Below are 15,751 nucleotides of genomic sequence, written 5' to 3' on the forward strand. Positions count from 1 at the left end.
ATAAGATTTCAGAGTATTGTTTAAGTTATGACTGAGTTCTACAGCAGAAACCACACTAGCATGAAAAAAAAATTCTTCTAAATACTGGCAAAGAGATGATCCTGAGAAAGAGTTAGAAAGCAAAGTTACAAAAAAAATTTTTTTTTAAGTGAGAGAAAGCTTTCTTTAATCAAGAAAGCACAGTGTCATATTTGAGTTGAAATTATTTATAATTCAGAGAAAATTATCTATGCAATTTCTATTTATTAAGAGTTTATCTAATAATAAAATTGGATGGATTTAACTGTTTAATTATATAAATGAATATTAAGTTCCAGAGTATTCTAAAATATTCTAATAGATTCTTGAATCATGTAATCATATAAATATAAAGATTTTTTAAATTCATGGCAGAGATAAAAGTTTACAGAGGAATTTTTTTTGAGTCTCAGTACTTTTCCTCTCCCCTGCCAACTTAATTGAGGAATAATTGCCAAATATAAAAGTATATATTAAAATTGCACATATATGTGATGTGATGATTTGATATGCATATGCCCTGTAAAATAATTAACAGTGACTTTGTTTTTTTAACCTCAAAATCCATGGTCCTAGAGGACTTATGGCCAAGGGGTTTTCCCATAAATATCTCATAAGAGAAGTACATGATTTTGTCAAGAAGAAAAAAAAATGCACAGGGAGGGACTATGGGACAAATTTGGAACAAAAGGGAGCTTAGATGCTAATAAATAGCTAAGAAGGGCTTGGTATTTTCCTAGGTACAAGAAAATTAACCATTCACCTAGATGCAAATAAAGCTTGTGTATACAATGAATGTACAGTTATTAAAGAACAGAACACAGTGTCCTGAGAATTGAAGCTTCTTGGCCATCACTCTCAAGCTCCCCCTGCCTCACACAGCTTTCTATGGGCACATTTCTTGACCAGTCTTGGGATAAGACTAGAGTCAATTACCCAGACAACTTAGGAAGTCACACGAAGAGTTCTAATCTAAGTCATACAGATGACTCTCCATGTATCTGGTCAGAGAAGGATGGTGATATCCCTGTGTATTTTCCTTGGGTCCAGAGAGGTTTTGAACAGCATCAGAATATTTCTCATGCACAAAAGAGAAATACAGCAGTAGTTGAGGAAGATTTTAGATCAGAAGTAACATTATGTTTTTTGGGAGAATAATGCAGCAATAAGTTTTCCTGCAATCTGTGAATGGAGACTGATGAGAAATTAAGATGGCCTTCAGGTTCCAAAAACTGGAGAGCAGCCATACACAAGGATGATCAGAGGAGTTGGCAGGAGTATATGTAAGACTCATCGTGTGAATCTTTTCAAAACTTAAAGACAGTGGTAGAGGCTGAAAGGAAAATAAAAGTTGATTCAGAAAACATGTAAATTGACTGAGAAAACTCTGAATTATTTTTTTATTCTGAATCGATGAAAGTTAAGTGGATACCATCAGTTAGAATAGAGGTTCAAGACAGAAATTAAGTGCAGTTATAGCAATTTAAATTGACATTTTTTGCACATTTGAGTCCATAGCCTAAGAAATCTGTATTCCTCTCAGATGAGCTTAATACTTGATAACACATATTTATATGACAGGGATAAGAAAGATTAAAGAGTTGAAAGTACTGATTAGCCTTTAAAATATAATTGAACTGAGCTTGCTTCAAATTTTAATTTCCTAAAGGTTAAAGGTAATACAAACTTAATATGAGTTACTATTTTTTCTAAAGTCTAATAGCAAAAAACTTAAAAGTATTTAAAATCAATTTTTAGTGAATGACAGTTTAGAAATGTGAAATCTTTATTGATTTTTGACAGGTTAAAATAGAAAATTGATCTCAAATATAAAAGATTCTTCAGTTAAAAAAAAAAAACCCTCAAAAAAATGTAACAGCTAGTTTTATAATGAATTTAAAATGGCTGCAAATTCCCTCTTATGATCATTTATTATTCATTTGTGCATTATGAAACAAAAAGAGGAGTATGTTTTCTGTTAATTGTACTATCAATGTATGTATAATGAATTGCCATACTTATCTCTCTCTAAAATCACATGTCCCTGATTTTACATATCCATTTGGAAGCTTGGCTTTTTATGATCATAATCTTGAAAATTCAACTGAACTGTCAAAGTTTAAAGTTTAAAGCCATATCTATAGATACCATCAGGAGAAACACTGCTCCCAGCCCCCATTTTTCCTGTGGGTCAGTTTCTGAGGCAAATAACAAATACTATTAGTTGCTTATATAATTTTCATTATCCTCATCTTTCTTCCTAAGAAAATACAAGTGTGTGTCTCCCTTAAGTTCAGTTACTCAGTCGTGTCCAACTCTTTGCAACCCCATGGACTGCAGCATGCCAGTCTTCCCAGTCCATCACCAACTCCCAGAGCTTGCTCAAAATCATGTCCATCAAGTCAGTGATGCCATCCAACCATCTCATCCTCTGTCGTGCCCTTCTCCTCCTGCCTTCAATCTTTCCCAGCATCAGGGCCCTTTCCAATGAGTGACTTCACATTAGGTGGCCAAAGTATTGAAGATTCAGCTTCAGCATCAATCCTTCCAATGAATATTCAGTACTGATTTCCTTTAGGATTGACTGGTTTGATCTCCTTGCTGTCAAAGTGACCCTCAAGAATCTTCTTCAACACCACAGTTCAAAAGCATCAATTCTTTGGTGCTCAGCTTTTTTCCTTTGATGCTCAGTTTTTCTGACTTTCTTCAATTTAAGTATGAATTTGGCAATTAGGACTTCATGATCTGAGCCACAGTCAGCTTCTGGTCTTGTTTTTGTTGACTGTATAGAGCTTCTCCATCTTCAGCTACAGAAAATAAAATCAGTCTGATTTGGGTATTGACTATCTGGTGATGTCCATACATAGAGTCTTCTCTTGTGTTGTTGGCAGAGGGTGTTTGCCATGACCAGTGTGTTCACTTGGCAAAACCCTGTTAGCCTTTGCCCTGCTTCATTTTGTACTCCAAGGCCAAATTTGCCTGTTACTCCAGGTATGTCTTGACTTCCTACTTTTGCATTCCAGTCACCTATGATGAAAAGGACATTTTTTTTGGTGTTAGTTCTATAAGGTCTTGTAGGTCTTCAAAGAACTGTTCAACCTCAGCTTCTTCAGCATTACTAGTTGGGGCATAGATGTATTACTGTGATATTGAATGGTTTGCCTTGGAAACAAACAGAGACCATTCTGTCATTTTTGAGATTGCATCCAAGTATTGCATTTCACAATCTTCTGTTGACTATGAGGCTACTCCATTTCTTCTAAGGGATTCTTGCCCACAGTGGTAGATATAATGGTCATCTGAATTAAATTCACCCATTCCAGCCCATTTTAGTTCACTGATTCCTAAAATGTCAATGTTCACTCTTGTCATCTCGTTTGACCACTTCCAATTACTTTGATTCATGGACCTAACATTCCATCTTCCTATGAAATATTGTTCTTTACAGCATCAGACTTTACTTCCATCACCAGTCACATCCACAACAGGGCGTTGTTCTTGCGTTGGCTCCGTCTCTTCATTCTCTCTGGAATTATTTCTCCATTCTTCTCCAGTAGCATATTGGGCACCTACCGACCTGGGGAATTCATCTTTCAGTGTCATATCTTTTTGCCTTTTCATACTTTTTGCCTTTTTATGTAGTTTTCAAGGCAAGAATACTGAAGTGGTTTGCCATTGCCTTTTCCAGTGGACCACATTGTGTCAGAACTCTCCACCATGACCTATCTGTCTTGGGTGGTCCTACATGGCATGACTCATAGTTTCATTGAGTTAGACAATGCTGTAGTCCATGTGATCAGTTTGGTTAGTTTTATGTGATTGTGGTTTTCATTCTGTATGCCCTCTGAGGGATAAGGATAAGAGGCTTATGGAAGCATCCTGATGAGAGACACTGACAGTGGGGGAAACCAGGTTTTGTTCTGATGGGCAGAGCCATACTCAGTAAATCTTTAATCCAACTTTCTGTTGCAGGGTGGGGCTGTGTTCCCTCCCTGTTGTTTGACCTGAGACCAATCTAGAGTGGAGGTAATGAAGATAATGGCGACCTCCTTCAAAAGGTCCTGTGCACGCACTGCCGCACTCAGTGCCTCTGACCTTGCAGCAGGCCACTGCCAACGCATGCCTCCTCTGGAGACTCCTGGACACTAACTCACAGGCAAGTGTGGGTCAGTCTCTTGTGGGGCCACTACTTCTTTTTCCTGGGTCTTGGTGTGAACAAGGTTTTGTTTGTGCCCTCCAAGAGTCTGTTTTCCCAGTCCTGTGTTCTGGTGGCTCTATGGTGGGGTTAATGGAGATCTCCTCCAAGAGGGATTATGCCACACCCAGGTTTGCTTCACCCAGAGCTCTTGCCCCTGTGACAGTCCACTGCTGACCCATACCTCCGCAGGAGACACTCAAACACTCAAAGGCAGGTCTGGCTCCGTCTCTATGGGGTTTCTGGGTCCTGGTGCACACAGTGTTTTGTTTGAGTCCTCTGAGTGTCTCTGGCAGGTATGGGTTTTTTTCCCCTACCATCTTGCTTGTGCTTTTCCTTTGCCCTAGGATGTGGGGTATCTTTTTTCAGCAGTGGGTTGTAATTTGGAGTTCTCACAGGAGAATATGAGCACATGTCCTTCTATTTCACCATCTTGTGAACATTATATCTCCCCTAAATCCACCAAATACAACATTTAGAAATGACATTTTGAGAAAATTTCTCTAAAGCCCTGCTGCTGTGTCGCTTCAGTCGTGTCCGACTCTGTGTGACTCCACAGATGGCAGCCCACCAGGCTCTCCCATCCCTGGGATTGTCCAGGCAAGAACACTGGAGTGGGTTGCCATTTCCTTCTCTGCTGCTAAGTCACTTCAGTCATGTCAGACTCTGTGTGACCCCATAGATGGCAGCCCACCAGGCTCCCCCATCCCTGGGATTCTCCAAGCAAAAACACTGGAGTGGGTTGCCATTTCCTTCTCCAATGCATGAAAGTGAAAAGTTAAAGGGAAGTCTCTCAGTCATATCTGACCCTTAGCGACCCCATGGACTGCAGCCTACCAGGCTCCTCAATCCATGGGATTTTCCAGGCAAGAGTACTGGAGTGGGGTGCCATTGCCTTCTCCATTCCTTCTCTAATACATGAAAGTGAAAAGCAAAAGTGAAGTCACTCAGTCGTGTCCAACTCTTAGCGACCCCATGGACTGCAGCCCACCAGGCTCCTCCATCCATGGGATTTTCCAGGCAAGAGTACTGGAGTGGGTTGCCATTGCCTTCTCCACCTAAAGCCCTAAGGAGTCTATTATAAGATTACACACAAAAATATGAAAATTTGGAGTACTAAGAGAGAAACTAACTCATTGGAAAAAACCCTGATGCTGGGAAAGACTGAAGGTGGGAGGAGAAAGGGTTGACAGAGGATCAGATGGTTGGATTGCGTCAGTGACACAATGGACATGGGTTAGAGTAGTCTCCAGGAGTTGGTGATGAACAGGGAAGCCTGGCATGCTGCAGTCGGACATGACTGAGTGACTGAACTAAGAGAGAAATCAGGACTCCTAGAATTCATCTCCCTGCCATTCTAATCTTAGGAGTCCCCTCAGATTAGCTCCTTCTCAGCCCCAGGCTTGTGGCCTTATGCCTATGACCTATTAAATTCTCTGAACCTGGCCTCTTATGGCCTTCATCCCTGGACTTCAGCATCCCATTCCTCCTGGTCATAGATCTTTTCCAATGATTAGTTATCATCCATTTTCCTCAAGGGAAATACCTAACTCATTTCACAGGATATGGTCAGGCCTCCATGTCTCACACAGAGCATATCCCTACTAGTTAGAAATGAGGTCATAACATGTTGTACGCTGAAATAGAGAGAAAAATATTCTATAGAAATAAATGATATTTTTGAATATTAACAACATTTTCTGCCCAAATGTTTAAAGTATACCTAATTTACCTTGAGTTTTGAAATTATAGTATTAGGAAGTCCTGTCTGTGAAAACGTAAATAATTAGTTGTTAACACTGAGAAAAGAACTTTGAAAAATAAAGCCTGGATAGTCTACTTCAAGAATTCCTGAAATCTAATGCTATAATTTAGTGTGTGCTGTTTTAAAGCTTCTTAGCTTGAAATTCCTCTAGACAAAGGCTAAAATTTAAGCTATTTTATATTTATGTAAATATCATTTTGGCATCATAGACTCTTTTTCAGTGATTTTATTTGTGACGTGGTCTTCGAGTGCTCTGTGCGATGGTGGCCAGATCTTCCACTATACATAGTAAATGAGACTTCAGGTTCATAAATCAGATTCTCAATAGTTCAGTTACTGAGAATCCATTTTCCAGAGTCTTATCATCTCTTGGTCAATTATTCAACCTTTTGAGCTTCAACACTGTCTGTGAAATGTCAGTTTTAAATATCATCTGTTTTATTTGTATATTGACTCATTGGAAAACACTTCTAAAAGAGAAAATATAAAAAATAATAAAATACAAACACTGAAATAGAATATGTATTAGGGAACTCAAGAGTACACATGGGAACTTAGTGCCTGGGAAAGTAATAACAGTGTTTCTAAGCATAAAAGGATAAAACTGACTACTGTAGCTGTTTAAAGTAGTTAAGAACAGTACTTATTTTATAGGGTTGATAAGGGGATTGAATGATATAATCTATGTGATATCCCTGGGACATCATAGGGTTTATCAAATGCAAGTTTTCTTCCTCCTGGGAAATTTAGAAAACGTGGTTTTGTCACAGAACCTTGGACCTGTGGTGAGGTCAGGACATGGAGCTTGATGGGGTCTCTGCTCCACTGTAAGGATAAAAAGGGGAGATGGATATATTATATAGTAGCACAGTAAGTAATGGTTGTGTAAGTATCTGTTCAATACATTCCTATGAGAAAGTAAAAACTACAGAACTGAAGAGAACCTGTAGGGTGTTGACCCTAAGAGAGTAGAACAGTCACAGTGGGAAGAAGTGGTAGCAGATTTATTTCTGCCTAATATAAGATATTTTGCACATGTAAAGTTACCAAATATGACGTATCTTGCTTCAGGAAACTCTGAACATCTCATCCCTAGAGTTGTCTGTGTCTGAGCCAGATTCCACTGGCTGGATTATAGAAAGGGTTCAAGGAGTGGATGACTAGATGAACTGCTTGAAATATCTATCATGGTTCTATGATTTTTCCAGAAAAGATGGATATTGAATAAAGTGAATTTTAAAGATGTTTTAATGTCAGGAATGAACATAGATCAATAGAGAACGGGAATAGGCATTATAGCTTAACTCAGTGCTGGTCCTAATGTTTATCCTAGCTTGACATTCTGTCCTATAGGAAACTCCCTATTCATCCTATTGCTTTAACTTGCAATTTCACTGTTATGTTTCACTCCAATTACTACTTTTTCCTCAAACCAATCTGGCTGACAGATTCAGATGTTCTTTCTTTATAACATGTCAGAACCTATTTGTAGATTGCTTTTCTGGCTTCTTCTACAACTTTCTTCCTTTCACTAATTTTTTTCTTTGATACAGGCAAAATACTTCTATCTCAATCAAAGCTTTACAGAGTATTCTGGAGTAGGCTCTTTACTTTTACCTTATGAAGATGTTCAAGTCCATCTAGAATTAACACCAAAAAAAGATGTCCTTTTCATCATAGGGGACCAGAATGCAAAATTTGGAAGTCAAGAGATATCTAGAGTAACAGAAAAGTTTGGCCTTGAAGTACAAAGTGAAGCAGGTCAAAGGCTAAAAGAGTTTTGCCAAGAGGATGCACTGGTCATAACAAACCCTCTCTTCCAACAGCACAAGAGATGACTCTACACATGGGCATCACCAGATGATCAATACTGAAATCAGATTGATTAGATTCTTTGCAGCTGAAGATGGAGAAGCTCTATACAGTCAGCAAAAACAAGATCAGGAGCTGAATGTGGCTCAGATCATGAGCTCCTTATTGCAAAATTCAGACTTATATTGAAGAAAGTATGGAAAACCACTGGACCATTCAAGTATGAACTAAATCAAATCCCTTATGAATATAGAGTGGAAGTGACAAATAGATTCAAGGGATTAGTTCTGGTATATAGAGTGCCTGAAGAACTATGTACTGAAGTTCATAACATTGTACAGGAGGTGGTGATTAAAACCATCCCCAAGAAAAATGAATGCAAAAATGCTAAATCGTTGTCTGAGGAGGCCTTACAAGTATGTCTGATGAGGCCTTACAAATAGCTGAGAAAAAAAGAGAAGCCAGAGGCAAAAGAGAAAAGGAAAGATATATCTATCTGAAAGCAGAGTTCCAAAGAATAACAAGGAGAGATAAGAAAACCTTTCTAAGTGATCAATGCAAAGTAGAGGAAAACAATAGAATGGGAAAGACTAGAGATTTCTTCATGAAAATTAGAGATTCTTAGGGAACATTTCATGCAAGGATGGGGACAGGAAAGGACAGAAATGGTATGGACCTAACAGAAGCAGAAGATATTAAGAGGTGGCAAGAATGTAGAGAAGAACTATACCAAAAACATCTAGATAACCTCAAGGTGATTACTCACCTAGAGCCAGACATCTTGGAGTAAGAAGTCAAGTGGGTCTTGGGAAGTTTCACTATGAACAAAGCTAGTGGAGGTGATGGAATTCCAACAGAGTTATTTCAAATCCTGAAAGATGATGCTGTGAAAGTGCTGCACTCAATATGTCAGCAAATTTGGAAAACCCAGCAGTGGCCACAGGACTGGAAAAGGTCAGTTTCCATTCCAATCCCAAAGAAGGGCAATGCCAAAGAATGTTCAAACTATTGCACAATTGCACTCATCTCACACGTTAGCAAAGTAATGCTCAAAATTCTCCAAGCTAGGCTTTAACAGTACATGAACTGAGAACTTCCAGATGTTCAAGCTGGATTTAGAAAAGGCAGAAGAACCAGAGATCAAATTGTCAACATGCGTTAGATCATAGAAAAAGCAAGAGAATTCCAGAAAAACATCTGCTTCATTGACTATTTTAAAGCCTTTGACTCTGTGGATCCCAACAAACTGTGGAAAAATTTTAAAGTGATGGGAATACCAGACCACCTTACCTGCCTCCTTCAAAATCTGTATGCAGGTCAAGAAGCAACAGTTAGAACTGGACATGGAACAATGGACTGGTTCCTAATTGGGAAAGGAGTGTGTCAAGGCTGTTTATTGTCACCTTACTTATTTAACTTATATGCAGAGTATATCATGTGCAATGCCAGACTGAATGAAGCAAACATGGAATCAAGATTGTAGGGAGAAATGTCAATAACCTCAGACATGCATACGACATCACCCTGATGGCAGAAAGTGAAGAGGAACTAAAGAGCCTCTTGATCAAAGTGAAAGAGAATGAAAAAGCTGGCTTAAAACTCAACATTCAGAAAACGCAGATCATGGCATCCAGTCCCATCACTTCATGGCAAATAGATGGAGAAACAATGGAAACCATGACAGACTCTATTATCCTAGGCTTCAAAATCACTACAGAATTATGAATCACTGTGAAATTATGTAACTTATGATTTGGTTTTCTAATATCATTAACCTATAGAATATTTTACACTTTAAGAGTTGTTTTTTTTTTTTTTTAGTGTTATGTGGACACAGACCAGTGGACTGGTTCAAAACTGGAAAAGGAATATGTCAAAGCTGTATATTGTCACCCTGCTTATTTAACTTATATTCAGAGTATTTCATGCAAAATGTCAGGCTGGGTAAATCCCAAACTGGAATCAAGATTTTCAGGTGAAATATTGACAGCAAATGACACCACTCTAATGGCAGAAAGCAAAGAAGAACTTAAGAGCCTATTGATAAAGGTGAAATAGGAGAGTGAAAAATCAAGCTTAAAACTCAAAATTAAAAAAACAAAGATCATGGCATCCAGTCTCATCACTTCATGGCAAATAGTTGGAGAAAAATGGAAACAGTGACAGTGTTTCCATTTATTTTCTTGGGCTACGTATCAATGTAGACAGTGACTGCAGCCATGAAATTAAGACACTTGCTTCTTGGAAGAAAAGCTGTGACCAAGCTAGACAGCATATTAAAAAGCAGAGACATTACTTTGGCAACAAAGGTCCATCTAATCAAAGCTATGGTTTTTCCAGTAGACATGTATGGATGTGAGTGTTGCATCATAAAGAAGACTGAGCAATGAAGAATTGATGATTTCAAGCAGTGATGATGGAGAAGACTCTTGAGAGTCCCTTGGACTGCAAGGAGATCAAACCAGCCAATCCTAAAGAAAATCAATCCTGAATATTCATTGGAAGTCCTGATGTTGAAGCTGAAGTTCCTATACTTTGGCCACCTGATACAAAGAGCCAACTCATTGGAAAAGACTCTGGGAAAGATTGAGGGCAGAAGGCAGGGACAGAGAATGAGATAGTTGGATAGCATCTCCAAATCAATAGTCTTGAGTTTGAGCAAACTCCATGAGATAGTGAAGGACTGGGAAGCCTGGCGTGGTGCTATTCATGGGGTTACAAAGAGTCAGACATGACTTAGCAACTGAACAACAACAACAACATTAATTGTCATTTGTGTACATCTGAAATGAAAAAAATCTGAAGATCTCTAGACCTAGAGACATTTAATTTGATTACAAGTACATTTTAAAGTCAAATGTTTCTTTTTGTTTGAGCATTAACTGTATGATTGACTGTAAGAGACATTCAATTGATAGAATTTCAGGAGCAGTTACTTATTTTCAGTAATTCACAGATACATGTCTGCTGAATACATTTTGGGAAAAATACATTTCAGCTGACTAAGATATTTGGAAGTGGTAAAGAGTAGCTCCAATCATAATTCTTTTTTCTATTTTAATTTCCATGTGCCAGGCAAGCTTGTTAATTTATTACCTGGCTCAGACAAGGTACTCTTTAAAGGATTTTTAACTTCTCAGAGTCTGATGACTAATCAGTCACTATAAAGTTATTTCAACATGAAAAATAAACATTCTTCATAACTCTGCAGTATTTTAACTTAATACCAAGGTTTCTCCCTAATGAAAGAGCAATTTTTATAGGAATAAGTAATAATAAAACTTTGAGTGAATATTATAATGAAAAGTTTACATATTTTTATGCTGACTGTTGAAATAAGAATCGCAAACACACACGTATTCACTTTTTTTGTATGAAATAAATATGCAGTTTTTGAAAAAGAAAAATCTGAATATTATAGACCCAATGGAAAAATACAGCTTTGCCCTAATATTATAAGTAAAGAATTTCTGAAAAATAACAGGACAAAATATATATTAAAAAAAAAAAGCTTTTACTCTGGGCTATTATAATGAAGAAAAAGTGTTCCAAATGTGAACTAATGAAGTACAGAGTAATGAATATTTAATTTGTATAATTTACCAAAGTGCTTTTAGAAATCAGAGCTACATTCTTCATAAACATAATGTTCATTAGGCCTTAACTGTAGCTTGCATGCAATTACCATATACTCCACTACAGCTTCAGCATCTATGGCATTGAATAAAACTCCTCTGAGAATATCTTGAGGGTGAAGAGAGAAAAAGAGAGGAAAAACTACTAGGGCTGTGAAATTTGAATAGCTTACCTTTGACAAGGAAAACATAGAAGATACATACCTGGAGGGTGGGCAGCCAGCACTCGTGTAGCAGACACCACAGCTTCCCCTGGGCTCGTTCCCTCCTCTTCTGAAAACAGTGTCTTGAAGGGTTAAGTGAAACAAAATACAAAATTAGTTTGATGGCTCAGTAGGACACATTATCACATTCTTAAATGTAAGAGGAGTGCTGCTTAAAATCTGACAGATAACATAGATTAAGCAGAGAAGTTTTCAGTAGAGATAAACTTATTATGTGATATGAATAAGACCACTGTTGTAGCTTGCATAGACTTCAGAGCCCCAAAACTTTTCCTCTTGATCTTTTGTTATACATAATGGAAGGCGATTTTTTTTTTTTTTCCCTCTTACAGTGTATCTCCTCTCCTTTTCTATTTTTTTAGCAAGTTGGCAACCAAATTGCTCCTGCTATTAGGGGGTGAGGTAAAAATTTTAAGTTTTATTTGAGGACAGTTTTTGTAATAGCTAAAGAAAATCAAACTTATCAGTAAAATGCATGATATTCTAATGTTTTTGAAATCTGGAAATCACTTTCAGTAAAGTAAATTTGACAGAAGAGATTTCATAACTTTAAAAACTCTCTTTACTCTTTCCTTTTGCCTTGTTAATGTTTATTTTCATTATTTGGGGTCCACTTAATTCAACATGCAAGAAGCGATTCAATGTCTCCCTACAGTTGATCCAGACTGTTATTACTAATTTTAGCACAAGCCATCACAGGAGAATCACAGAACACGTAAAAATGTAACATACATGCCATCTTCCTTGAAAAATGGTGTATGTGATTTATAAAAAGTGAATAATAGCACTACATGAGAGATACAAAGAGTTTGGAGATAAAATGAAAAACCTGAGCCTAATATGGAAATAATTAGTGTATAGGCCTGCCAAGGATTTCCATTAAAATATTTAGAGAAAAATAATTTTGACAAATTATGTATTTTATGGGCAAAAATATGCAACCTGCTGCATTTGGCACTTTGTCCTTCCATTCGTGAAAGAAAGGTAAATTGCCTTTGTTATGAGTCACTGTAATTGGATTTCAATTCCTCCAACAGCACTGTCGATTAGCTGAGATGCCCACCTGGAAGGACTCGGTGACAGCTGCAGCTATGGCCTTTGGGGAGCTCGTGCCTATTGGACTTAGATCTTATTTGGACGAAAGGCGAATTCTCAGGAGAGTATTTTGGCAACTTTAAGTTATCATTTAAGAAATCTCTTGGCAAGACTCTTTCATTTAGCTTGTCATTTGGAGAAGCAGGGAAATGCAAGCTCACTTTAGAACAGGAATAAACTCATAATTGAGATGGCCAAAATGAGTCCATTATGGAACTATATCCTGTAGGGAGAATTTGATTAGGTATTAGATCTTGCATAATCAAAGGATTATTGAGACTTAAAAAAAAATCTTATCTATCTTGACTGAATAAATGGACTGGAGGGTAAAGAATATCATCCAGATAATTTTATGGACCCCACAACATTTTATAGACTTGGAAGGAATCTTAAAGAATTTAAAGGCATTCAGTTTAAAGCATAAGCAGAAAATATAGTTGGGGACACCCAGGAGGCAAATGACAACTTGGAGAAGTGGAGGAGAGAGACTTGCGTGCCATTATACTATAGGAATGAATGAGACTAACAGACAGAGTGAGGAAAATCCTGAAGTTAGAGGAAAGTAAGAGAGAAGGAGGGTTGATATTCACTGTGGCTGAATTGAGGGAAGTGGAAACAATTCATAAAATAGGGTCTTTATTTTCTCAAGCAGGAGGCAAGATGCCCATTATCTGAAAATGAGGAGATGCACATGGATTTGGAAACTTTATATGAATGGAAAAAGCAGGAAAGCTGTTTAACAAAAATTGCATGAAGTTAGAGTCAGTTACAGATAAATAGATAAAGCCAAAAATCCCCTTCATGGATTATAGCCTTGTTGCTATGAAGGGGCTTACATAACTTAATGAAGCTATGAGCCATGTGGTGCAGAAACTTGCAGACAGAAGGGTCATTGTGGAAAGTTCTGACAAAATGTGGTCCACTGGAGAAGGGAATGGCAAGCCATTCCAGTATCCTTTCCACTAGAATCCCATGAACAATATGGAAAGGCAAAAAGATATGACACCAGAAGATGACCCCCCAGGTTGGAAGGTGTCCAATATGATAGTAGGGAAGAGCAGAGGGTAGGTAATTGCTAATAGCTCCAGAAAGAATGAAGTGGCTGGGCCAAAGCAGAAATGATACTCAGTTCTGGATGTGTTCGGTGGTGAAAGTAAAGTCCGATGTTGTAAAGAACAATATTGCATAGGAACCTGGGATGTTAAGTCCATGACTCAAGGTAAATGGGATGTAGTCTAGCAGTAGATGGTAAGAGTGAATATTGACATCTTTAGGAATCAATGAACTAAAATGGACAGGAATGGGCGAATTTAATTCAGATGACCGTTATATCTACTACTGTGGGCAAGAATCCCTTAGAAGAAATGGAGTAGCCTCATAGTCAATAAAAGAGTCTAAAATGCAGTACTTGGCTGCAATCTCAAAAATGACAGAATAACCTCTGTTTGTTTCCAATACAAACCATTCAATATCACAGTAATACAAATCTATGCCCCAACCACTGCTGCCAAAGAAGCTGAACAGTCCTATGAAGACCTTCTAGAACTAACACTCGAAAAAGATGTCCTTTTCATCATAGGGAACTGAAATGCAAAATTAGGAAGTCAATAAATAACTGGAGTAACAGGCATTTTTGGTCTTGGAGTACAAAATGAGGCAGGGCAAAAGCTAACCAAGTTTTGCCAAGAGAACACACTGGTCAGAGAAAATGCCCTCTTCCAAAAACACAAGAGATGACTCTACACATGGACATCACCACATGGTTAATACTGAAATCAAATTGATTATATTCTTTGCAGCTGAAGATGGAGAAGCTCTATACAGTAAGCAAAAACAGAACAAAACAAACCTGGAGCTGACTGTAGCTCATATCATGAGCTCCTCACTGCAAAATTCTGACTTAAAGTGAAGAAAGTAGGGAAAACCACTAGACCATTCAGGTATGACCTAAATCAAATCCCTTATGATTATGCAGTGGAAGTGATGAATAGACTCAAGAGATTAGATCTGGTAGACAGAGTGCCCAAAGAAATATGGACAGACATTCCTAATAGTGTACAGGAGGCAGTGATCAGGAGGTGGTGACCAAAACCATCCCAAAGAAACAGAGATACAAGAAGGCAAAGTGGTTTTCTGAGGAGGCTTTACAGATAGCTGAGAAAATAAGAGAAGCAAAAAGCAAGGAAGAAAGGGAAGACAGACCCAACTGAATGCAGAGTTCCAGAGAGTAGCAAGGAGCTATAAAAAAGCCTTTTTAAGGGAACAATATGAAGAAATAGAAGAAAACAATACAGTCTTGAGACTAGAGATCTCTTCAAGAAATTTAGAGATAGTAAGGTAAAATTTCATTCAATGATGGGCATGATAAAGGAAAGAAATGGTAAGAACCTAACAGAGGCAGAAGAGATTAAGAAGAGGTGGCAAGAATATATAGAACTCTATGAAAAATCTTAATGACCTGGATAACCATGATTGTTTGGTCACTTACATAGGTCCAGACATTCTGGAGTGTGAAGTCAAGTGGGCCTTAGGAAGTATTACTACAAACTAAGCTAATGTAGGTGATGAAATTCCAGCTGAGCCACTTAAAATCCTGAAAGATGATGCTATTAATGTGCTGTGCTCAATGTATCAGCAAATTTGGAAAACTCAGCAGTGGCCACAGGACTGGAAAAGGTCAATTTTCATTCCAATCCCAAAGAAGGGCAGTGCCAAATAATGTTCAAATTACTGGACAATTGAGCTCATTTCATGTGCTAGTAAGTTTATGCTCAAAATCCTTCATGCTAGGCTTCAGCAGTATATCAACTGAAAACTTCCAGATGTACAAGCTGGGTTTTGGAGAGGCAGAGGAACTTGAGATCAAATTACCAACATTTGTTGGATCACAGAGAAAGCAAGGGAATTTCAGAAAACATCTACTTCTACTTCATTGACTACACTAATGCCTTTGACTACGTGGATCACAAAAATTGTGGAAAATTCTTAAAGAGATGGAAATACCAGA

The 15,751-nt window shown here is 37.8% G+C and overlaps 1 long non-coding RNA gene across 1 annotated transcript; it reads right to left on the minus strand.

The window, feature by feature from the left end:
• Nucleotides 1–6,487: 6,487 nt before the first annotated feature.
• On the minus strand, nucleotides 6,488–15,173 carry LOC133247519 (uncharacterized). The gene is made up of 3 exons (XR_009736417.1): nucleotides 12,713–15,173; nucleotides 11,630–11,711; nucleotides 6,488–6,803 (listed from the first exon to the last, which is right to left on the minus strand). It is a non-coding gene; the product is annotated as an uncharacterized LOC133247519 (long non-coding RNA).
• Nucleotides 15,174–15,751: the final 578 nt, after the last annotated feature.

Source organism: Bos javanicus, chromosome 5 (assembly GCF_032452875.1).
Source record: "Bos javanicus breed banteng chromosome 5, ARS-OSU_banteng_1.0, whole genome shotgun sequence".
NCBI lineage: Eukaryota > Metazoa > Chordata > Mammalia > Artiodactyla > Bovidae > Bos > Bos javanicus.